Raw genomic sequence first — 24,431 nt, forward strand, 5'->3', positions numbered from 1 at the left:
GTTAAACTCCAGGGTTGGCTATTTACCAGGCACGTTAATCAACCTATTTAAGCCTCGGTTATCTTATATGTAGAAAGAGTATCAAAATGTCTACCTTGAATAAATGTTATAAAGGTTGAAAGAACACCGGGCCAAAGCCTGGCTCATACTGAGTATACTATGACAGAGTCATTGTTACCCAGTTCTGATAAAAAGGAACAAATTCTAGGAGCAGGTATCACATTACTGAGGAAGCTACGGTAACAAACATTCAGTAGACCCCAGATAATTTGGCAGGGATCTTACACCCATGCTCACTCTGTCCACCCAACATGTGAAAAACAGACTGGCCTTTTTTGTTGGCTTTTGGGGTTTCTCCCTGTCCCTTAGTACATCCCTGGACAGTGTGTTAGCTGCTAGTAGAAGCCGTGACAGATTTATGACAGTGTGCTGCCGATGGAATTCTTTGACTGGGGCAAGATGGAATATGACCCCTTTCTCCTTCAAGTTGAACATCAATCAATGGTCCTCTGCCAGCCCTATAAAGAGGATCTTCATTCCTTTTTGCCCTTACGCTTCAAGAAAAGATTAGGCAGCAATCAAGTTTTTGCCCAGAAAGTTCACAAGGACTTTACAGCACCTGGAACAAGAGCAGGCACCTGGTAGGCACTCCATAAGCCTTAGATGCAAAGGAGAAAGAAGGATGACTTTGTGTGATACTTTATGTCCTAGTGAAAGAATTTCCTATGGACCTGGAACTTGAGTTGCCCAAAAGTCCCTCTTTGCATTTTCACGTGTTTGAACGTAACTCCGTAAGATAATATTGGAACTCAGTCTAGCTCCATTTCACTCCATTGACAGGTCACTGTCGATACTTGCATGAATGATAGCACCTGAGTCAATGTCAAGACACTCGCATTTCAAACTGAATTGGGGCCTTAGTGGTTTGCCCTCACCTATTTTTCCTGCATACCTACAGTACTGGCCACGTAGCAAAGCTCACATCAACTTTTCCACATTTCATTCTAAAGACATATTGTTTCCCATGTGCCTTTAAGGAATCATTCTTGATCTCAGCCATAAAATTGGAAAGCTGCATAACTGACAAGATGATCCCCGAAGGCAGCTGAAACATGGGGTAGATTGAAACCGACAGTTAATTTGTAGCAGTAAAAAATAATGATATCACCATAAAACAAGTTTAAGATTAGACCGGCCTCAAACACTCTGTGCCCACAGAATATATAGATGGGTATGGTCAAGCTTAAATAACAAAGCAAAACAAACCTGAACCTCCCAGCATCACCAAGCCCAATTTATTTGCTTTTTCATGGTACGCTATCACCATCTGCTGGCTGCAGCTGATAAAATGCCTAGCATTCCTTAAGTCCTGGAATATTCTAGTGTGCAGCTACTGTTGTTAATTACTATGCACCAGAAAACATATTTTTTAACCTAACAATATCATTGCAATGGCACAAATAAATCAGATCTTCCTAGCACACCAAACAAATGAAAGAGCCCAGAAAGCTTGTTACTGCCAAAGGCATCCTGGTCCGCTACGCCTAAAAGCTGCATTTGCTGAGTGCGTAAGTCCCAGCACATTCCTTTTTTATTCCAGAGCTTCCTCCTGACACACATTCACTTTCTGACTTCCTCCTCCCCAGCTGCCTTCTCTACCAGGCATCCTACACAGCACTGCAGTGATAGGCAAAGCAGCAGCTCTCAGCTAAAAACAGCCTCCTCCTGGAGATCTCAAAGGAAGAAAACCACTGACACTTGGCTTCTTTAAGGAAAGCAAAGCTCCAGTGGGCCTCGGCAAGAAAGAAAGGATATTGTTGGCTCCCAAGACTTTGAGAGCACTATTTTTAGCATGGTTTCCTTAGGGTTACGTGTCTGCGTTGTGCGCATCTTCCTAACTCAGCAACAAGTTTGCAGGGAGAAAGAACAGAGTCTATATAAGCGAATAAAATCTAGCAAGCTCTGGGGAGCCTGGGTGGCTCAGTCGGTTAAGTGTCCGACTTCGGCTTAGGTCATGATCTCACAGTTCACGAGTTTGAGGCTCTGCTCAGGCTCTGCTGACAGCTCAGAGCCTGCAGCCCGCTGCGGATTCTGTGTCTCCCTCTCTCTCTGCCCCTCCCCTGCTCATGCTCTCTCTCTCTCTCTCTCAAAAATAAATAAACATTAAAAAAATTTGTTTTAATCTAACAAGCTCTAAAACCCTGCACATTTTATCTAACGTGTTCAGTCTTACCATTCCAGGCCCTCTGTTATATAACATCCCAGGCCTCTGACTTCTCAACCATCCTGAGAATAAAGAAGGCTTTAGGAAATAGTGCTTCTTCATCCTGACTTGTCTCTGTCTTCTTTTATTTGGCTTATCCGAATTTAAAATTTTTATTCAATAAGCAAGCAGGAATTGTGTATTATAACCATTTACAAAAATCCTTCAAATGTCCATCTACTTAGGAAGTTTTTGTGACGCTCTCATTTTTCTAATTATGATGCAATAATTGTTCTCCGACAAAAGAGCCAGTTCTGACCGAGCAATGATGCGACTGCATCACAAGATGCTTTCCTGCAGAGGACACCACACCCTAGTGCGACAGCAACAAGTGACCCTCTGCAGCTCTGACATGCACCCACGTAGGACCAGGCTATCCCAGATAAAAGGCCATAACGACTCTCTACATGAGCCACACTGGCCTGAATTAAGTACCTCTTGAACATAATCATCCTTGAATTTATCTAAACAGTTACCTCCCTCTCCTAAACATTCTAAGATGTAAACTTCAACTCAAAGGCATTCTACGTTTTCTTCCCGATGCTGCAATTTTAGAAAGGTACCACTTATGGGTTAGGTGGTTTCTATACAACAAAGTTAAGCCCAAAAGCAATATATCCTTAACAAAATTATCCCCTGAAGTGTTTTTCTTTTGTACACATGACCAGGAAATATAGTTTAAAAGGTCCAATGTCCTCAAAATATTTAACCTCAAATTACCTTAAAATAAAATTTTAATTTTGTTGTTAACAAATGTTTTTCTTACTAAATAGCAAAGGATTTTTAACAAATAATAATACCCATTGTGGTCAAGGAACAGGAAAAGTTACTCTACACACTGTTTTCATGAGTGCAATTTGGTACAACCATTCCAGAGGGTAACTTGGCATTGGAAAGCCCTTAAAAAAAAAATACGTACTCTGTGGTTTATACATTACAACACTAGAAGTTTACCCTGAAAGAATAATCATTTCTGATGACAGTTTTTAGTATTCAGATATGGTAGGCTGTATAACGTCTTCCCCAAAGATGTCCGTGTCTTTATTCCCAGAACCTCTGAATATGTTACTGTACATGGTGAGAAAGATTTTGCAGATATGACTAAGGATCTTGAGATTATCCTGGACTATCTGAATGAGCCCATTGTAATCATGAGATACCTTATAAAAGGGAGGCAAAATGAGCCAATAATATAGAAGGTAATGGGGTAATGAATGCAGGGGTTGGAGTGATGCTCTTCGAAAATAGAGGAAGGAGCCATGAACCGAGGAAACTGGTGATCTCTAGAAGCTGGAAAAGCCTGGGAAACAGACTCTTCTCCATAGCTTGCAAAAGGAACATAGCTGAGCTGACACCATAATTTTAAGACTTCTGATGTCTAATATTACAAGATTTAAAAAATTGTGTTCTTTTAAAACACGAAGTTTGTAGTAATTTGTTATAGCAGCAAATAGAAAAAGAATATACCAGATATCAAGCAATAGAGAATATGGCCAACTTAGGTTTCCAAAAGCTTTATATTCGAGGGTCTGAGTTATGAAAGAAGTTTTTTTTTTTTTAATCTTCTGTTTTTATTTTGGTGGTAATCTAAAAAATGTCAATGTAAAGATATTCTGAGCCATCTGGTAGACTAACTTATAACTCACAGCTAAGCTATGATTTCAGTGTCCAAGTGTGTGTTCGTTTTACAGTCACATTGGTAGTGACGGTGAAGGCTAACTCCATAGAGTACTCTAAGAACAAAGATGGCGGGGCAGTTCCGAGAGGAAAGGTGAGAGGGCTGGGTTATCACCTGGCAAACAGCCGTCACCATCACACTCACACTGTGAGGAGCTCTCTTTGTGTATAACAGGAATAAGTGTAGTAGCAAAGAATTTTTGTTTAAACTTTTGTTGATATCATATTTTGAGGTGCACCATTAAATTGATTGACCCATGATAATAATAGATCTCTGGTTTAAAATAGGTTTATTATTAGAAGGAAAAATAAAGATGATGATAATCAAGATGATTCAGATGATGGTCCATCAGGCTCAAAATCAAATGAACCATGTCAAGAAAGAAAATATAAAGCATTTATCATCCTACTATTAAACATCAACTATCCCCTTAAATGACTGTTGGCATTTTAACTATATTGATTTTATATCTAAATTTAAATGTAAATTTGTGTTGGGTTTATAGGTGTTTGCAAGTGAGGATCATGAAGGATTAATCCTAGTTTTATATTTCTTCATAGATGACTAACAACATAATAAAAATAATCTAAGTCAACCCTGAGGGGAGCCTGAGAATTTATTTTTCTTTTGAAAAGGATCCATATATTTACTCAAGTCTGAGAAATGTATAATTAATTATGGTACCTCCCTCCAATGGAATACTATTCAATCATTAGAAATAATGTTGTAGAATAACATTTAATGAAATGGGGAAATGATCAGATGTATTGATGAAATTTAAAAATAGTTATCAACAGTAATAGTCAAATTCCAATGTTAAAAAAAAAGAAAGTAATTTCTATACATAGAGAAATGCATAGAAGGATATACAACTAGGTGGAAATATATTGCTAATTGTATTTTCTTTATCCTTTTTGATATTTTCAAATTTTTCTACCACAAACACTTTTATAGAGAGAAAATAGACCTTTAAGTAGTATAACCAGAGTTAAAACACTATTCTCTTGGTCTGACTTCAGAACGTTTAAAAATTGAAATGACAGATGTTTCGCAACACTTGGAAGACAACTTTGCAGAAGATAGCCTATGTTCCCCTAAAAGAGAAGAGTGTCAATAAAACAACTCAATGAATCCATCATTTGTCCCCTGAACAACTGTGAGAAATAGACACACACACACACACACACACACACACACACACACACACATACATTATCATTCTCCAAGAAACCTGTTTACTTAATGTTTAAACTACTTGGCGCTAAATCATCTCCCTAGTGAGAAGTCTGGAAAACTTTCATTCCTTGGGCTGCCACACATTCTCTTCTTATTATCAGCTAATTATTTTCAATCCATGAGCTTTTGAGAAACAATGTATCCCTTCTCATATTTTTCAGTTGACTTCTAGAACTTTTACTGTAAGTTTATTGCAGAGGACGTATTTACCTACATATTTTACATTGACACATGCTTTAAACATATATTTGTCAAAACTATGGAGTCAAAATTTAACTTCTTAAATTTATAGAAAACGTCTGCCATAGAACTGATTGGCAAAGGTTGTCCTCACTGTCAAACCAATCTACCAAATCAAACTTACTTTCTCACAAAAAATGTCTGATTTCCTTGCTTATTTTAATGAACACATGAAATCACATCCATGTCTTACATCTCCTATAAATTCAAATTCATTGTGAAGTAAACTGAGACAGGAAGACATGAGTTTGTTGCCGAAATAATGTGGAAATAGGCTGCAGCATGCATCTGTAATTCTTATCAAAGTCTGCTCTGCTTCTCTCTTACAGAAGCCTTCCTCAGGAGCCAGGCAGTCTCAAATATCACTGTTCCGCAGTACAATAAGATTAGAGATGGGTCAGACGCATGCTTTTCTTTATAGAATAAAGGAGAGTGATCGTGAAGGGCAGTGAAGAAGGATAACTGGCTTACCACAGCCATTCTCTCTGGGAGATTCGTTTTAGGAAAGAGGCAATGTGGAGACTGAGGATCAGGAAATTGATTCCCTTAAAGGTTTCCTTGACCTTGTAGCTTCCACAATGTCTTATGTACTTCCAGGTTGGTATGGACTGTTACTTGAAAACTGCTATTTTAAATCCAAATAAAATAAATAAAAATTTTCAATTCAACCAAAACCAGGAAGGGATTCATTAAGTCAGAACACTGGCCTTGCTACTGGAACATAAGAATGTGTAGGAGCAGGGTGCCTGGGTGGCTCAGTTGGTTAGGCGACTTCGGCTCAGGTCGTGATCTCGCAGTTTGTGAGTTTGAGCCCCGCGTTGGGCTCTGTGCTGACAGCTCAGAGCCTGGAGCCTACTTCAGATTCTGTTCTCCCCCTCTCTCTACCCCTCCCCTGCTCACACTCTGTGTCTCTCTGTCTCTCAATAATAATAAATAAACGTTAAAAACAATTTTTTTAAAAAAGAATGTGTAGGAGCACCTCTTTAGTGACTTTGAAGTGTTTTTCAGATGAGATGCACCTTTTGAAGGTAAATCGTGCAGACAAAATTCTTACAATCATAAAGTCTTAGGGTTTAACATCAAAAAATGCTTCTGAACTATCCCAAAATTCCAATAGTTCTTTAAAAAAAACAAAAACAATTGCATTGAATGTGTAAATTGCTTTGGATAGTATTGATCTTTTAACAATATTTATTCTTCCAGTCCATGACCAGAGAATATTTTCCCAGTTTTTTTCATGTCGTAAGTTTATTTACAAACATATTGAGTATGCGGAATTGAAGACTTTGATCCATTTTTCAGAGAGACTGCACCTCTTAAAATGCTCCTTTTCACATCTGTTTAATGGATTAATTAAAACATCCTTATTTCTTAAGCAGTTGGTGCCTTACTATAAAAAAAAGGTGCAGCAAATCCAGATCCAAAGTACATAGTCATCATAATTAGTAACCGCCACTTGTTTTCCACTGAAAATGGCAAATTCTTCCCTGGGCCCTCCTCATGGTGGCTCCTATGGACCACAGAGGTTGTGAACTTCTGGATGCTCTGTCCCAACATAGCACTGTTGGAAGTTCTGTGAAAGGCGCAGAGACCCCAGACTGTAGAAACGACAGCACCACGCCAAATCCTCTTTCCATGACCTTGTTCCCCGGTCAATCCCAATCAAAATTGCACTAGCATTCTTCTCGAAGCTAGAACAAACAATCCTAAAATTTCTATGGAACCACAAAAGACCCCGAATAGCCAAAGTTATGTAGAAAAAGAAAACCAAAGCGGGAGGCATCACAATCCCGGACTTTAGCCTTTACTACAAGGCTGTAATCATCAAGACAGTATGGTATTGGCACAAGAACAGACACATAGACCAATGGAATAGAATAGAGAACCTGGAATTGGACCCACACATGTAGGGCCAGCTAATCTTTGACAAAGCAGGAAAGAGTATCCACTGGAAAAAGACAGTTTCTTTAGCAAATCGTGCTGGGAGAACTGGACAGCAAAATGCAGAAGAATGAAACTGGACCCCTTTCTCACACCATACACTCAAAATGAATGAACTCAAAAATAAACTCAAAATGAATGAAAGACCTACATGTGAGACAGGAAACCATCAAAACCTTAAAGGAGGAAACAGGCAAAAACCTCTTTGACCTCAGCTGCAGCAATTTCTTGCTTGACACATCTCCAAAGGCAAGGGAATTAAAAGCAAAAATGAACTATTGGGAGACCTCATCAAAATACAAAGCACTGCAAAGGAAACAATCAAGAAAACTAAAAGGCAACTAACAGAATGGGAGAAGATATTTGTAAATGACATATCGGTTAAAGGGTTAGTATACAAAATCTATAAAGAACTTACCAAACTCAACACCCAAAAAACAAATAATCCAGTGAAGAAATGGGCAGAAGACATGAATAGACACTTTTCCAAAGAAGACATCCAGATGGCCAACAGACACATGAAAAGATGCTCAACATCAGTCATCACCAAGGAAATACAAATCAAAACCACATTGAGATACCACCACACACCGGTCAGAGTGGCTAAAATTAACAACTCAGGAAACAACAGATGTTGGTGAGGATGTGGAGAAATGGGAACCCTCTTACACTGTTGGTGAGAATGCAAACTGGTGCAGCCACTTTGGAAAACAGTGTGGAGGTTCCTCAAAAAATTAAAAATAGAACTACCCTATGACCCAGCAATAGTGCTACTAGGAATTTATGCAAAGGATACAGGAGTGCTGATGCATAGGGGCACATGTACCCCAGTGTTTACAGCAGCACTCTCAACAACAGCCAAATTATGGAAAAAGCCCAAATTTCCATCAACTGATAAATGGATAAAGAAGACGTGGTTCATATATACAATGAAATACTACTTGGCAATGACAAAGAATGAAGTCCTGCCATTTGCAACAACATGGATAGAACTGGAGGGTATTATGCTAAGTGAAATAAGTCAGTCAGAGAAAGACGGATATCATATGTTTTCCCTCATATGTGGAACTTGAGAAACTTCGCAGAAGACCATGGGGGGAGGGAAGGGGAAAAAATAGTTTCAAACAGAGAGGGAGGCAAACCATAAGAGATTCTTAAATACAGAGAACAAACTGAGAGTTGATGGGGGAGGGGGTGGGAAATGGGTGATAGGCATTGAGAAGGGCACTTGTTGGGATGAGCACTGGGTGTTGTATGTAAGCGACAAATCATGGGAATCTACCCCCAAAACCAAGAGCACACCGTATACACTGTATGTTAGCTAACTTGACAATAAATTAGATATAGATAGATAGATAGATAGATAGATAGATATAAAGGTCATCATAAATTTGAATTAGTGAAGCTTTATGATAAGTTATGAAATAAGTAACTCTGCAGTATCTTCCTAAAATATTATGACATGTAATGGGAATTTGGGGGGAATTAGAGAATGAGTAGAGATAAATGCAAGAGTTACAAAAGAAAAAAGAAAAAAAAAGTGTTCTCCAGGACTTAGGCAACTCAGCTTTTGAGATGCACATGTAAGTTATGCTGTTATGACCCCCATTTGTCTCCTCCATCCCTGTGCTTAGATTTCCATCACGCATGTAAGGTCTTCATTTGGTTGTAGTCTATAGGGTAGTAATTATTGTGATTAAACTAGTCTTAATTTACCAGCATTTTTTTTAGTGCATACTCCAGGCAGGCATTGTGCTAAATTGTAAGAAATACATTATCTAATCACTCCTTATGCTCATGAAATAGAGAAAGTAACTGGATGTGGGGAAACCAATGGTGCATTGGTATTTCATGATAGTGTGTTACTTCATTTGAACTTAGAATGTTATAACAAACTACTCTCATTCCGTAAATTTGTCTAATGTTAGCCTAACTTCGAAAAACATTTATCTAATGCTTCCTCCCACCCTCCGCCCCACTCTTTAGACTAGAAGCAGAGAGTGTCTCTCTGAATTTGGTAGAAACCACCAGAGGATTCTCTCTCTGTCTCTTTGTACCTGCCTTTCTCAACTACCCTGCCTATAATCTTATCACTCTTGCTACTCTCGACACTCTCTGTAGTCCAGCCAAAATGGCCTTCTTCCTCCCCAGTCCCAGACATTCTCACAGACTGACCACTTTCTGGAATGAGCCTCTCCCTCCCATTCCCCTCCAACATTCTCCTCTCTCCTCAGATCCCAGCACGGACCAAAAGCGCCCCGCCCCCCATCCTGTGCTCTTGCAGAGCCTTGAACTTCCAGTCTCAGTTTGTAATCATATGATTGTCTCTTCTATTATTTGATTATGTCTGCCTCTCTCACTAGCCTCGAAACTACACGAGGGCAGAGTCTTTGGATACTTTGCCTCCATAGTCTCTTCGGTTCTGGAAGCTAGAAGAAGCTAAAAAAAAAAAAACGGTTAGCTATTTGTATGAATGGTCTAACCCTGTTTGAGATACTCCAGACCTGGATCCTCAAAATATATTCAAAAGGACAAATCTCTGGAGTATGGTCTTCAGCCCCAACCCTTGCCTTGCTAGGTCCAGGGAACATATGAGGTATATACAACGTTCTGGAGACTTTTTCGGACACCTGCCTGGTATAGGGAGTCAATGAAACAGAAACTAAGAACTGGGCTTCCCTAGTGGTTAGTGCTACCCCTGCACTCTCCTGGCCTCAAGGTGATCCTCTCTCCGGGTCCTCTCCAAATGGGTCTGAGTTTCGCCCACCTGGTTCACTCCTGGACCTCCAGCACCTAGCAGACTGCCGGTCACACCGCTGGTCACCAGTAGATATTTATGGAATAAATCAGTGAATGAATCCGTCCTTGACCTAAGCTTCCCCTGAAGTGCAAAGTCCCCTGAAACTGCCCAGTAGCATACGTGTTTGGCACCTACACGCTGCTGGACATCTTTCTGTATTAATCTCACTCCTTTGTTTAAAACGTGCCCATTTAGTTTTCTCTCTGATTCGTCAATTTCCGCACACAAACTGCCAATTCACTCGGAGAGGCAGGCAGCAAAATAACTGAAGTTGACCAAAAAAACTGTCTTTTTCTCATAACCCAAAAAAGCAAGGATGAAACCAGTTGTCCCACTCTTTTCTCAGCCAAATGTGCCTTGAAAGATTTGATTTTTGAGCTCAGAAGCCAGCTCTCTAATTATCTAAACAATTCTAAAAGTACAAAACACCATATTTACATATGCAAAGCAAGAATGAGGAATTAGAATACTTAATTTATTCACCCAGTTGAATGTTGAAACAGCTACGGATTCAGATGCTGGGGTTTTTTTTTTACAAATTCGCAACTCCAAAGTGGCTTTATAGTCTGCTTTTTTACGTGGCGTCAGGGTCCTCAATATCTCATCTCGGAACAATTGATATGTTAAGAATTTAAGTTTTTAGGTAAATATTTGGAACATGTTTGCAAATTAAGGTTCCATAAGCAAGATTGTTGGCCTACAGGCCTCTCTTGAAAATGAGGTCCTTGGTCTGCAAACATTTTGTTTTAATACCTAGGTGAAGAACAGGGAGGAGGCTGCATTGATGGCTTAATAGCTTTTTCTTCCTGGGTAGACTCATTTAGGATGAAAGTGATTATTTTGAAATCCATTTCATTCTAAGCAAATATCTCTACCCTGGAAAAATAAAACAGAGCCACTGCTGGCTAGCTCCTGAGAAACTGGTGCCATTTTATTCAGTGTTCTTCCTTATTACTCCCAGTTGTTTAAATGAATACCTATAATGGCCCCATCCCCCTTGTGGTCCCATATAAAAGTGAACTCGCTCAAGGGAAAAAAAAAAAAAGATATTCTAATGAATTTATAACCTTACATAAGTCTTTCTAGGTCAACAATAATGCCCTCCTTTTCTAATTTTATTCCAGTTCACAGCAGAGTTAAGGTCCAGCTCCATCCCGGAATGACACATTTTCCTCTCGGTGGTCTTCCTGCTGTTTCATGCTGAGCATCATTCCTGGAGGGATATCTCCCGTGGGAGCACCTCTCAGTCCATAAACACCCTAACGAGTACTCCAGCCTGTCCTGATCTACCTTCTCATGGCACGTGAAGTGAAATTATCTGTAAAATAAGTAGAGAGAAGGAATTGAGAGCTGGGAAAGTTTTACTAAATGGAAACATTAAAATATAATAATTAACATAATGCTTGGACCTTTGAGTTCTTTTATTTTCCCTAGTTTCACTTTTTCCTGACTATCTAAGAATCAAAGCTTCTTTATTTCACTAAGATTGGCTTAAGAGCTTAAATTCTCCTTTCTGCTAGTTATCTAGGGAACCCAAGAAATAGCTAATTGAAAGATTTCACATTCTTTGTTATTCTTTTTTTTTCCAACTGGTTGCATCATTTTACCCTTGTTCAAGGACTAGCCTCTGAGAGCACAAAGTCAGATGCGACAGTGTGTTGTGTAGCACAAGCAGACAAAGGCAGTATTCCATATGGGTTTGGGGAAAGGAAGAGGCAGAAGTCATTATTTACCTGGCCTGCATAGTCTGAGGCAGGAATTTTGAATACAGTTCTCAAGTGTGTCAACTTTGACAAGATACCTAGCTATAAAAATATCTGGAAAATTAAAAAAAAAAATAAGTCGCAGCAACTTCCTACTTGATGTGTCTCTAAAGGCAAAGGAAACAAAAGCAAAAATGAACTATTGGGACCTCATCAAGACGAAAAGCTTTTACACAGAAAAGGGAAAAATCAGCAAAACTAAAAATCAACCAACGGAAGGGGAGAAGGTATTTGCAAATGACATATCAGATAAAGGGTTGGTATCTAAAATGTATAAAGAAGTTATCAAAATCAACAACCCAAAACAAATAATCCAGGGAAGAAATGGGCAGAAGACATGACCAGACACTTTTCCAAAGAAGACATCCAGATGGCTAACAGACACATGAAAAAATTCTCACCACTCATCATCAGGGAAATAGAAATCAAAACCACAATGAGATATCACTTCACACCAGTCAGAATGGCTAAAACTAATAACTCAGGAAACAACAGATGTTGGTGAGGATGTGGAGAAAGACGAACACTTTTGCACTGCTGGTGGGAATGCAAACTGATGAGACACTCTGGAAAGTAGTATGGAATTTCCAGAAAAAATTAAAACTAGAACTACCCTATGACCCAGCAATTGCACTACTAAGCATTTATCCAAGGGACACAGGTATGTTGTTTCGAAGGGGCATGTGCCTCCCAATGTTTACAGCAGCACTATCTACAATAACCAAAGAATGGAAAGAGCCCAAACGTCCATTGATGGATGAACGGACAAAGAAGATGTGGTATGTATATGCGACGGAATATTACTCAGTGATCAAAAAGAATGAAATCTTGCCATTTGCAACTACATGGATGGAACTGGAGGGCGTTATGCTAAGTGAAATAAGTCAGTCAGAGAAAAACAAACATCATATGACTTCACTCACATGTGGAATTTAAGATACAAAACAGATGAGCATAGGGGAAAGGCAGGAAAAAATAACAAACTGAGGGTTGATGGAAGGGTGTTGGGTAGAGGGATGGCCTAGATGACCAAGGGGCATTACACTTGTCGGGATGAGCACTGAGTGTTCCATGTAAGTGATGAATCATTAAATTCTATTCCTGAAATCATTCTTACACTATATGTTACCTAGCTTGGATTTAAATTTAAAAAAATAATAAGAATAAGTAAAAAATTCAAAAAATAAAAAACAAATAAAGATACCTGAAGATATTCATTATTGTAACCCTTCAGGAAGATAACAACAAGTTTTATTGGGAATCACTCAGCCTGCCCTAAAGAAGAAGATCAACAGGTTGGTGATCATGCAGCTGATTACAAATAGCATATTCAAAATAACAGAAGTGGTCCCAACACATATTTTAAATTCTCTTTTGCTAGGAATTAGCAAGCACCTGAACCATGGCACCAAATGAAGCATTTCTTCTCCCTCCTCAAAATACCTTCTTGTACTTTGAAAATTGTGCTGATTGCCCTGTGAGGCCCCATCCCAAGATGGCCACTGTCCTCTATGGGTCCTAAGCACATAAATTGCCACTCTTAAATGTATTTGAAGGAGATGTGGTTTCAACCAGAAGCTCTACTAAACTCTGGACCTTCCATCAGTTACCTGTTTCCCAGGTTAATGATGTCACTCTACAGCTGTCCACACCTGAGTCGTCCATAAGACGGTCACCCAGATTTTCAGAATTTGCCTGATTCTTCTTTTTTGGGTTATCACCTCCGTGGGTAACTGAGGGAATTGGTAAAGGAGGCAGGGGTCTATTTACTCAGTCCTTTCGAGTCGCTTTGATAAAATACGAGATTCCGAAATGTGAATTCTGCGATCTCCCTCCTCCTTTCCTCACAACCATCATGCCCTAAAAATGTTGCTACACTTTAACACATAAATTCCGTTTTTGTGAATGTACCCTAGAGAAATAATTTAAAATATGCAAAAAACCTATATGCCCAAAGACACTAGTAAAAATTCATTGTAATAGAAAAAAATAGAAATATTCTAAATAGCCAACAATAAAAGAATGATTAAATAAACTATGAGGTATCCGTTACAAATTTGTTTGCAAAAGTTGAAAACAACATGTAGGTGTGTATTATAACATCTGATATAACATAAGAAATTTTAAAATCTGGGTGTGCATACTGTATTAACTTCCCATTGCTGCTGTAAAAAGTTACCATGAATTTAACGGCTTAGATAATATGAGTGGATTATCTCAGCCGGAGAGGTCGAATGCCTGAGATGCATCTCAGTGGCCTCCACTCAGGGCATCTGCAGGACTGCATTCCTCCGGGGTGTTCCAGGGGAGGATCCATTCCCTGCTTTTTCCAGCTTCTAGAGGCCATCTGCAGGCCTTGGCACAGGGTCCTCTTCTCCAGCAGGCTACCATGTTTCTGGCTTTCTTTTCTGCCCCCTTCTTCTACTTTTAAGGACCCGCATTGTTACATTGGGCACACCTAAATAATCTAGGAGAATCTCCCTTCTTTAAGGTCTGCTGATTGGCAACTCAATTACATCTGCAGTTTTAATTCCCCTTTGTCATGTAATTTCACATATTAGAAGTAAGATGTGGATACCTTTGGGCTGGGTTTGGGCAGGGATATTATTCGACCTACACACACTGTGCAAGAGAAACAAACCAAACAACCAAACAAAACTAAAAACAAAGACGAACAATGACACAACTAAGCGTAGAAACTCCAGATGAAAATATACCAAAATGTTTGCATTGCTCGGTGTGGTGTGGGTTATTGTTTTAGTCTCCTTGCTTTTCTACGATTTCCAGTTTTTCCTGTGATTTATTATTTTCTAAATATTAATAAAATTCTTATTTTGATCATGGGAAAAATAAGTCTCATCAAAAAAAAATTTTTTTTAAGCCCTGTGGCTATAGCGGCCTGGAATTTTACTCTTTTATCTTTTCACATGAATTTTCTGACTTGCAAATCAACTAGTTAAAGGGAATGAAAGAATGGTAAGTGCAAATAGTTATTGATCAGTACAATTCACCCTGAAAATATATAGTAACACCAACCCCGTCGACTTAAGAGAGGTCAGAATTGCCCGTCAACTTGTGGTTATGTCTTATCTCTACAATTAAAAACCAAACAATTTAAGAGCAAGTATCAATCACATTTTTTATTGTCAAACTGCTAAAGAGACTGTTTAAAAGAGGGTATAATCTGATCCTCATACAAATATAAAATAAACCCGTCAAAGATTTTAACTCGATAATTAATGAGGGGACCAGTAAGATGTTACAACCTGTCCAGAGGAGAATTTAAAGGACCATACATATATGTAATCAGATAAGGAATTCTGAAATAAATTCACAACGGGATGCCAAACAGGTATATTCACAGGGTTATAATCAATTTCTTTCCACCAGACACAATTAACCTAAATTTCCATGGACAAGACCAGTATTACATTATTATTTACATTATTATCAATTCTCTACAACTTAGAGAGTTGCAAAAATAGCCAAAAGACAATGAAAATCAGAGATAACCCAGAAGGTCATGTTAGACAAGACATTCAAAATTCCTGGGTTTTTTTTTTTCTTTTCCTTTTTCCTTTCTGTTTTTGGCCCATTTCAGTATTCTTCCTCAATTTTTTCTGACAAAAGAATACCTCACATCGTACCTTGTATGTAGTGGGCACTTGCTATAAATTTGGGTTTTGAATGTTTGATTGAAAGTTCAATTCTGCACTCATTGTCCTAATTGTACTTGGAATGCCAATCATCCTATTCTTTTTTTTTCTTTGTCTGAGGCCCCTAGATCGTTGCTCTTCTTGCCTAGCTATGCTTAACCTATAAGAAGAAAAACGTTTCGGTTAAGCTCACGGACCGTGAGATCGTGACCTGAGCTGAAGTCGGAAGCTTAACCGACTGAGCCACCCAGGCGCCCCAATAACAATTGTATTTTAAAAGGCGATGTATTTTTAAAAGGTGATGTATAGAGAGATATCAATACAATCTTATAACCAGTATCAGTCCTCTATTACCCTTGGATGCACAGAAAACCAGATCAAACCAAACAAGGTGAGATACCCTACATCTTTCCAATTAAAACCCTGAACAATTTAGGGGCACCTGGGTGGCTCAGTCGGTTAAGCTTCCAACTCTTGATTTCAGCTCAGGTCATGATCTCAGGGTTCGAGATCCCAGGGAGAAAGCCCTGGGTTGGGCTCTGGGCTGACAGTGTAGTGCGTAGCCTAATTAAGTTTCTCTCTCTCCCTCTCTCTCTGCCCCTCCCTCACTCATGCATTCTCTCTCTCTCTCTCTCTCTCTCTCTCTCTCTCAAAATAAACTTAAAAAAAATAAAACCCTGAACAGTTTGTTTTTTTGTTTTTTTTTTTAAATCGTTCATCATTTTTTTTTTTTCTTTTTTTTTTGGGACAGAGAGAGACAGAGCATGAACGGGGGAGGGGCAGAGAGAGAGGGAGACACAGAATCGGAAACAGGCTCCAGGCTCCGAGCCATCAGCCCAGAGCCTGACGCGGGGCTCAAACTCATGGACCGCGAGATCGTGACCTGACTGAAGTTGGACGCTTAACCGACTGCGCCACCCAGGCGCCCCAAACCCTGAACAGTTTAAAGTACAGAATGATCTAGCCACATTCAAAACAAAACAAAACTCTTCCATAATCATTTATAATTGCCCCTCAATCAAATCAATCTGTGATTTGAAAGAATACATACAAGGAAGAAACAAGTTTGGCACGGCACCAACAATTGGCCAACACCTTGGCATCCGTTCGTAGAGAATCCACCACTAACGGTCATAGTAATTCTTCTCATTACGGTGTTTGCATGCACATAAATCAGATTCAGGTGAATTTACAACGTGCCACGAACTGTCAGACTTAGAGCAGCCAGCAGATTGTCTTAAGTGATACAGGATTCATGCCTTTGAACAGCACATCGCTCTCAGAGCTATTGGATTACATTCCAGATGTACCTTCCTCAGTATTTTTCCATTTCCATAAACTGATGAGTTTATGTGTGACATTTTAAACTTTGATTTTTTTGCTGTTGCCTGATTTTCATTCTAAGTGAATCTTGAAACTTAGATCGGGGGAGGAAACCACATGCAGTCTTTTTAAATGAGATCTGATTTTTTTTTCTTTTAAGACCAAAGCACCCTTGGTGCAGAGACAGCATGTGGCCATGTTCCCTTAGAGTGTCGCCCATTTAACACTTCAAGCTGCCGTCTCTGCAGGCATTTGAGCTTTTTCTCTTCCTCCTGAGCTTACAATTTCCAGGTGCACTTCAAACAGACTGAGAAAGATAGCCCCTTGACTGCATGCATTTCAAGCCTATCTTTCACATAGGATCTAAGCAGCTGCCACATTAAACAGGAAACCCATGGGTCAAAATCCAAACTGAGAGGGAAGAGGTAACAAGCAGACCTGAGCCAGAGGTAACTTATGATTAAGTTAATGAAATTCTAATTAGCCTTATAAAGCCCCGAAGTGTTTCCTGCAATGGCTTGTCATGAAGCCTTTATTCAAGGAAAGCCAGAGTGCGTTAGATGTGGGTCATGTAGCATATCGTCACATAGATTCATTGTTTATATTCTCTCTTTAACACCCAAGCAAACTCTTAAAGTCAGAAAGGTAATATGAAGCACTGAAGGGAAAAAAAAAAAAAAAAAAAAAAAAAGCAGCAATCTGTTCAGACCCAATGTGACCCTTGCTCGGGGGACATCTGGGTAATTGTTCAATTTCTCCTGATTTACAAAACAGATTGTTATCAGCCTAAATAATGTTTAATAAATTCACCAAAGAGCACTTCTGGCCTGCTGTCCAGGTCCTTTTAAGAGTGGAATTGTCATTAGAATTAAGAACATCTCAGGATCAAAAATAGAATGTTATTAACAGTAAGAACCCTTACTTAATTAAGCATGTCTACTCACAGGCATTGAGCAGTGCCCTCTGCAGAGCAGAGGGAGGGATGAAGATCTTCTAGCAAGTTGCCTGTGTGGGAGTGAGTCCCCGTTAATCAGGCGTGCCCAGATCAGGCCTGCGCCAGCGATGGGAGGCGTTGCAGTGTTAATGGAGGGAGCCTGCGCAATCTAGTCTGAAGTGTTATAGCTGGGAAATATATCTCAAGAGAGAGAGGAACAGAGAGTAACTGTGCTTATTTAAAAAAGAAGACAAGAGGGGCGCCTGGGTGGCGCAGTCGGTTAAGCGTCCGACTTCAGCCAGGTCACGATCTCGCGGTCCGTGAGTTCGAGCCCCGCGTCAGGCTCTGGGCTGATGGCTCGGAGCCTGGAGCCTGTTTCCGATTCTGTGTCTCCCTCTCTCTCTGCCCCTCCCCCGTTCATGCTCTGTCTCTCTCTGTCCCAAAAATAAATAAAAAATAAAAAAAAAATAAAAAAAAAAAAAGAAGACAAGAGTCAAAGATAAGCCCATGTTCAGACTCACTTTCACACTTTTAGATTTAATTAGCTTATTAGGATAAAATCATATTCAAAAGGCAACAGCTGAAAAAATCGTTGGAGGCCAACATTCAGGATCCTAGCTCTCCGACTTGGACCTTCCTTGATCTGATTTACTGGCGTCCCATTACTTTGATAATTATCCAAACAGTTTGTGCAGGACCTGTGCAGGTAGGCTGATATGCCGGCCTGCAAAAACTGACCCTTGGGATCTTGGGTTTCGTGTCCTTTGCCACTCTGGCCTACATCCAACTGCTTTCCTTTGATTCCGTCACTGGAGAAGATTTCCAGGGTCATCGATTCCCTCCTATTTCTCGGCTCTAGTGCAGTGGTTGCAACATGAGTTTGTTGCGGAGAAAAACAATTTCCTCTGTCCAAATTTCTTCTAGATGGACTAAGAATTAAATTTACATGAGACAGATTAACCAGAGAACATCAAACTTAGTTTTATATGTACAGGGAATCCACACGGACATGAAATTCCAAAGACAGGCAAAATGAGGTGTATATATGTCATCCAGAGCTAAGGAGCAGGGTAGGAGTCCGAGATACAAAAGGGAAGAAGGTCATTAGCAAGCAGGTGAGGAGAGATGTTTGGAAAACCAAGGTGCCCTGGTGTGCAGATCAGTTTCTTAGGTAAAAGGTAATCTCTGAATAGCTGTCTTCCTGGTACACTTCTTCTTCTAATCTTTTTAGGCAGTTAGGAGGGGAAGGTCAAAGTTTCTTCCTGAGTCTTTTGGTCCTTGATTGGTTTCAGCTCAAAATAATCTACATGCCTTTGAGACCGTGCATGTTGGGGTGGTCTGCCCTTGGCCCCCAGAAATTAAACTTGAAAAAAAAAACCTTTCATAATGGTACCTAATAATATTTATCTTTCATGCAGCACTACATAAAACATAGTTACTTCTAATAAATTGTTTCATTTAATTCTTTTAGGTATCCTTTGAGGAAAGTATCGTTTGTACCTCCATTTTCCAGACGGGAACACTGAAGCATAGAGACTAATAATTTTTCAGGGCTATGTAGTGGGACCAACATTTAAACAAAGGTATTTTGTTTTTAACGTCTTCACTGACGTCCCATAACTCACTATGCTATGTCTGCCTCTCCATTTTCTATGAATTTGAGATGCTCATTTAACTGTTGAACAATAAATAATTTTTACACACCCTGCCCTGGAAATATTACTATCGCCCAGGATCCCCAAGTGCTTAATGTATTTATAACAAGAACAATGACAAATGATGATAATGCAGACTTGCATAGAAAGGACAAATTGTTCTAAGTTGCAGGATGCGTTCATCAACCAGCATGATTAAACTGTCCCCACTTAAAATAATTCAAGTTTTCATTCCTTCATACTCATGCCCACTGTCCCCAACTGTAACCAACATCTGAAAGAGCACCTCCAGTTTAACAAACTCAGGGTTTCCCTGGAAGAAAACTTCCCATGAAAATACCTTACAGGAAGTCAAAGAAAACACACGCTATTTTTTAGGACCATGACTGGTCTTTTTCAAATCCCGGGGGCATGTGTTCATCTGTTCTACCAAGTGTCCTGAAAAATAGATGGTAAGGTATTAGTAAAAAAATGTGTGTGTGTGTGTGTGTGTGTGTGTGTGTGTGTGATATGCACACACATGTGGGTAAGAGTACTACTTCAACTGTGATTGATAAATTAAAATCATTGTTAATCACTTAAATCTAAATTGCATTGGAGCTGTCAGAATAAATACCCTGGATTGAGGCTAAGAAATCTAGAGCATGTTTAAATTGGGATTTTATTTTTGTTATTTGGGCTTTGAGTTCTTTTGTAGAGCGGAGAGGATCACTCTCCACGAATGTCACTAGCGAAAAACAAAAGGCAAAGTGAAAACCAAGAAATAGATTATCCCTAGACAATATGTTACAGCCCAGCTCCACCATTTCCTGGACAATTCCCTGAGACGTGATTAGCCTCGTTTCACAGACGAAGGGATTCAGACTTGGACTGGTTAAGCAATTTCCCAAGGATACTCAGACAGAAGGAAATGAGTAAGGATTTCAACCACACTGTTCTTGCTTCCTCTTCTGTACCTGCTAGCCCTTCTCCCCAGAAAGATCTTGATGCCTTCTCCCCATCTCTCCCTTTGCCTGATTCATTCTTACTGGTCCTTCAGGACTCATCTTAGATGTTACTTTCTATAGAAAGCCTTCCCTGGAACCCGTGTCTGGATTGAGCACCTCTTGTGTGTGTTCCCATAATACTCTAGGCACACCATCCCCATCACCTCATCTGCATGGTATAATGTAGCTGCCTATTTTCTTACGGGACTTTCCCCTTCTGTCCCCAACCACTGACTAAAGGTACCTTAATTACTACGGACTATGGTTTATTCAGTGTTCCATCCTCTGGGTTTAGCATAATGTCTAGCACACCACAGGCACGCCAGTGTTTACTTCAGAATAAAAACATCCGTGGTCAGGGGCACCTTGGTTGGCTGAGTCAGTTAAGCGTGCAGCTTCTGCTGAGGTCATTATCTTGCAGTTTGTGAGTTCCAGCCCCCCATCAGGCTCTGCACTGACATCTCGGAGACTGCTTAGAACTCTCTCTCTCTTCTCTCTTTCTGCCCTTCCCCCTTATTTGCTCTCCCTAAATAAATACATAAAATTTAAAAAAAATCAATAGTTGAATGAATGGATGTAGACTCCCAAGCCACATACCTTGCTGCCACGGGTTAAGTGGCTTCTCAGCCAGCAACGCGCTGCCTCGCAGATCAAGCGTGTGGCAGCACTGAGCACAGGGCCCGAGGGGAAATCGGCACTCAGTAAGCATTCTCAATAGTTAAATCCAGGTAGAGCACCCAAGGGCCTAAGCCAATTATATCAGAGAAGGGCCTGAGCTTTCTCATATTTCAAATCAATTAAGACTTTGTCAATAGCACAGCAGTTTCGTCCTGGTATTGAAAACACAATTATTTCCTCATTATTTAAGTGGTGGCAAAGGATGAACTGCATGTGGCTCACTTAGCAGAAGTACAACTACGATGCTATTTTGTAAAATTCAGGCTGAGTAGACAGGACTAAAGACCGCAAAGACCAAACAAATGAAAATAAGCTCTCCTTTGGCTTTTTTTTTTTTTTTTTTTGAAATCCCAGGGCTTTGCAAGGCCACAGGTGAGAACAAACGAAATAAAATCACTTTGTTTTCTGTGAGCAATGCCACCAGAGTTCAAGTCTTGTTTGAGAAGACACGCAAGAGTGGTTAAAAGGGGGAGGAAAGCATGGTATTCCAAGGGAATTAGCCCTGATACTGAGAAGAGAATGAACAGAAAGGGGAATGTGGGAGAGGAAAACAAGATGATAGAAACTAAGAAAATCGTACTTTTCAGTCCTCTGGGCTTACTCTCTCTCTGTCTCTCTGTCTCTCTCTCTGTCCTTCTGCGTGGGTGTGTGTGGGTGTGTCTCATTCTCTCTTTCCTCTCCCCCGCCCCCAACATTCCCTTGGGAATATAAAAGAAGAAATAGAATTACTACCTCTAGGTGAACACACAGGTGGTAGGCAGAATAATGCACCCCCCCCCCAAAGATGCCTATGTCCTAATCACCAGAACCAAGAATAGATCACTTACGTGGCTAAAGGGGCTAAAGGGATTTTCCAGCATGTGGATCTTCTGGGTGGATGCAATGTATTTGCAAGGATCCTTGTAAGTAAAAGAGGGTGACAGGAGAGTAACAGAACTATTTGAAGACGCTGCGCTTCTTGCTTTGAACACGGTAGAAGGGTCCACAAAGGATGCAGACAGCATCTAGCAACTCGAAAAAGCAAGCAAACAGATTGTTCCTCCACAGGTCTGCCAGCACTTGATTTTGGCCTAGTGAGACCCATTTCAGACTTCTGACTTCTAGAGCTGTAAGAGAATAAATTTGTGTTGCTTGATGCCACTGAGTTTGGAGTAATTTTTTACAGCAGCTAGAGGAGACGAATACATCTCCCAAATTTGCTTCATGAACCTGAGCCTCTGACATCTGGGATTGTTTGCCCCTGACAGTCCTAATTCAACGTGTCCAAAACTAAATTTAGCATCTTCTCCCCAACTATCCTGCATCTCCCAAACTATTCTGCATGGTCTGGTACCCTGCCTTTCTTCCAGGTTGGGGCTAGATGCCTCTGATGCTTTTATTTCCTTCTCCCCTGTTTCCAATCTGTCTCCGCTCTCATCAATTCCTCTTGATAAAAGTCTACCCAATAACAACGTTTTCTATCCCCATTGTCATAATTCCAAAGAGGATTCTAATTCCTTAAACAATTGTATTCTCAAAAGAATTTCATGTGAATTGTATAGGAAGACAATTTATATATCATATATACTTATATATCATCATATATATTCACGATGGGAATAATGAAAGAAGAAACTGTAAGAGAGAAAAGAATCGGGGGAGGACCCTTGATGTCTCCCTCATTAACAGTCCCTGACTCAATCATCAGGCAGAAAGAAGGGATTTTCCCACAAGCAGTGAGTGTTCATCAGATAAACTACTCTAAGAATCTTCCAAATCTGAAAATACATAGTTCTTATGGTTAAAGAAAGTGAGGAGGACTTGTAGAGACAAGGGAGTGAAACAAAGTCCTTCCAAAAGCATTCCCTAAATGCAGTTTTCCTTCATCTCGCCTCAAGCTTTTGCTTGAGACACAACCATGATTTTCACAAGGCCCCTATCCAGGATGTGAGCGTGCCATACCTGAGGATTCTCCATCATTCCAGAGCATTCAGAACCAGGTTCCTGGATCCCATCAACCCCTAAGATAAAAGGACTCAGCATGTAAGAGTCAGTTCGTGGACAGGCCAGCTGACCTAGTTAAGGTAATATTTTACCTTGTGAAAGTGGGAGGGAGAATAGAATATGTCACCAAAAGTTTAGTTAGATACAGAAACTCTCTAAAAAGCCAAACTCCTAGAAACCAGTAAAAGAGAACAGTTCACTTTCTAATGACAGCTTGTCACTTTCCAAGAGAAATGAGAGGACACTACATACTGAGTCTGTCCTGACATGTCCTCTAAGTTACTCAATTCTGGGTTTTAGAAAACTGTATATGTAGAGACATATATTCTCTTGTGATCTTTGTAAATATTTTGTTATTTACGAAAGCCGTCTGGATATGTGATTTCCCAAGACAGATGAAAACAACGAACCATCTCACAAGAGTCGATCTCCAATAGAAGACCACTGCAGTGGGCATCCCCCAAACCTTGGAAGCACTACCCAAATTTACGCTGTAGTCACTGGATCCTGATGAACATCCACAGACCCAGAAGGCAGTAACCAATGCCGTGCTACAGTTCTGGGCCCCAAGCCTTATGGGAAAACCTGGTAAAGACCTGCCCACCGGAACATCACTCATCCTAGATTAGATTCTAACTTGAGCCCACTTCTCTTGCCATTTTAGCAACGGCAATGTACAACACTTTCTGAAGTCAAGTAATATTTGGAATTTGATCGTATAAATCATAGTTCAGCTTTATAAATTTAACTGTTGGAAAAGTGTGCAAATTAACGTTCTAATAGTAAAATATCTGCCTTTCTCCACCTTCCTTGCCCTTTCCTTCTTGTTCTTTGTAAGAAAGAATAGGAAACAGACTAAGAAATGGATCTAACCATGCTTGTTACTGTCCTGCCCAGGCAAACATTAGGTGAACACAAATTTAAGCAACTCGGCAGGATTGTTATCCAAAATTTCAGTGCTCTTATCCCCTCTAAATGGCTATCCAGAAAGTGGTCCCATCTCAGCCCAAGATGGGGTGTTCTTTCTGGTTCTGCAACTAAAACTTCTTCAATAAATAAAAAACACTAATGAAGAATACCGCAGACATTCTATATATTATACCCAGTAACATTTGAAAAAACAGGACCCACGCTGATTATAGGAATTATGGGAAGAACTCTTCCCTTCTTGTAAGAAAATCAAAACCAAAGAAAATGTTTCATTAACTAAACCCCATTCAGGAGATTTTCTTTCTTGAGAGTATACTTCTGATTGCTTCTATCCCAATCTTAATTTTAATTGTTGAGATTAAAGT

At 39.9% G+C, this 24,431-nt stretch overlaps 1 long non-coding RNA gene and 1 pseudogene across 1 annotated transcript in view; both read right to left on the reverse strand.

The window, feature by feature from the left end:
- LOC125911352 (uncharacterized) overlaps positions 1-24,431 on the reverse strand; it is a 64,681-nt gene that overhangs the window by 27,808 nt on the left and 12,442 nt on the right. The gene's annotated exons all lie outside the window — the stretch shown is intronic.
- On the reverse strand, positions 6,584-7,204 carry LOC125911351 (cytochrome c oxidase subunit 7C, mitochondrial-like; annotated as a pseudogene).

This window comes from Panthera uncia (assembly GCF_023721935.1).
Source record: "Panthera uncia isolate 11264 chromosome C1 unlocalized genomic scaffold, Puncia_PCG_1.0 HiC_scaffold_3, whole genome shotgun sequence".
NCBI lineage: Eukaryota > Metazoa > Chordata > Mammalia > Carnivora > Felidae > Panthera > Panthera uncia.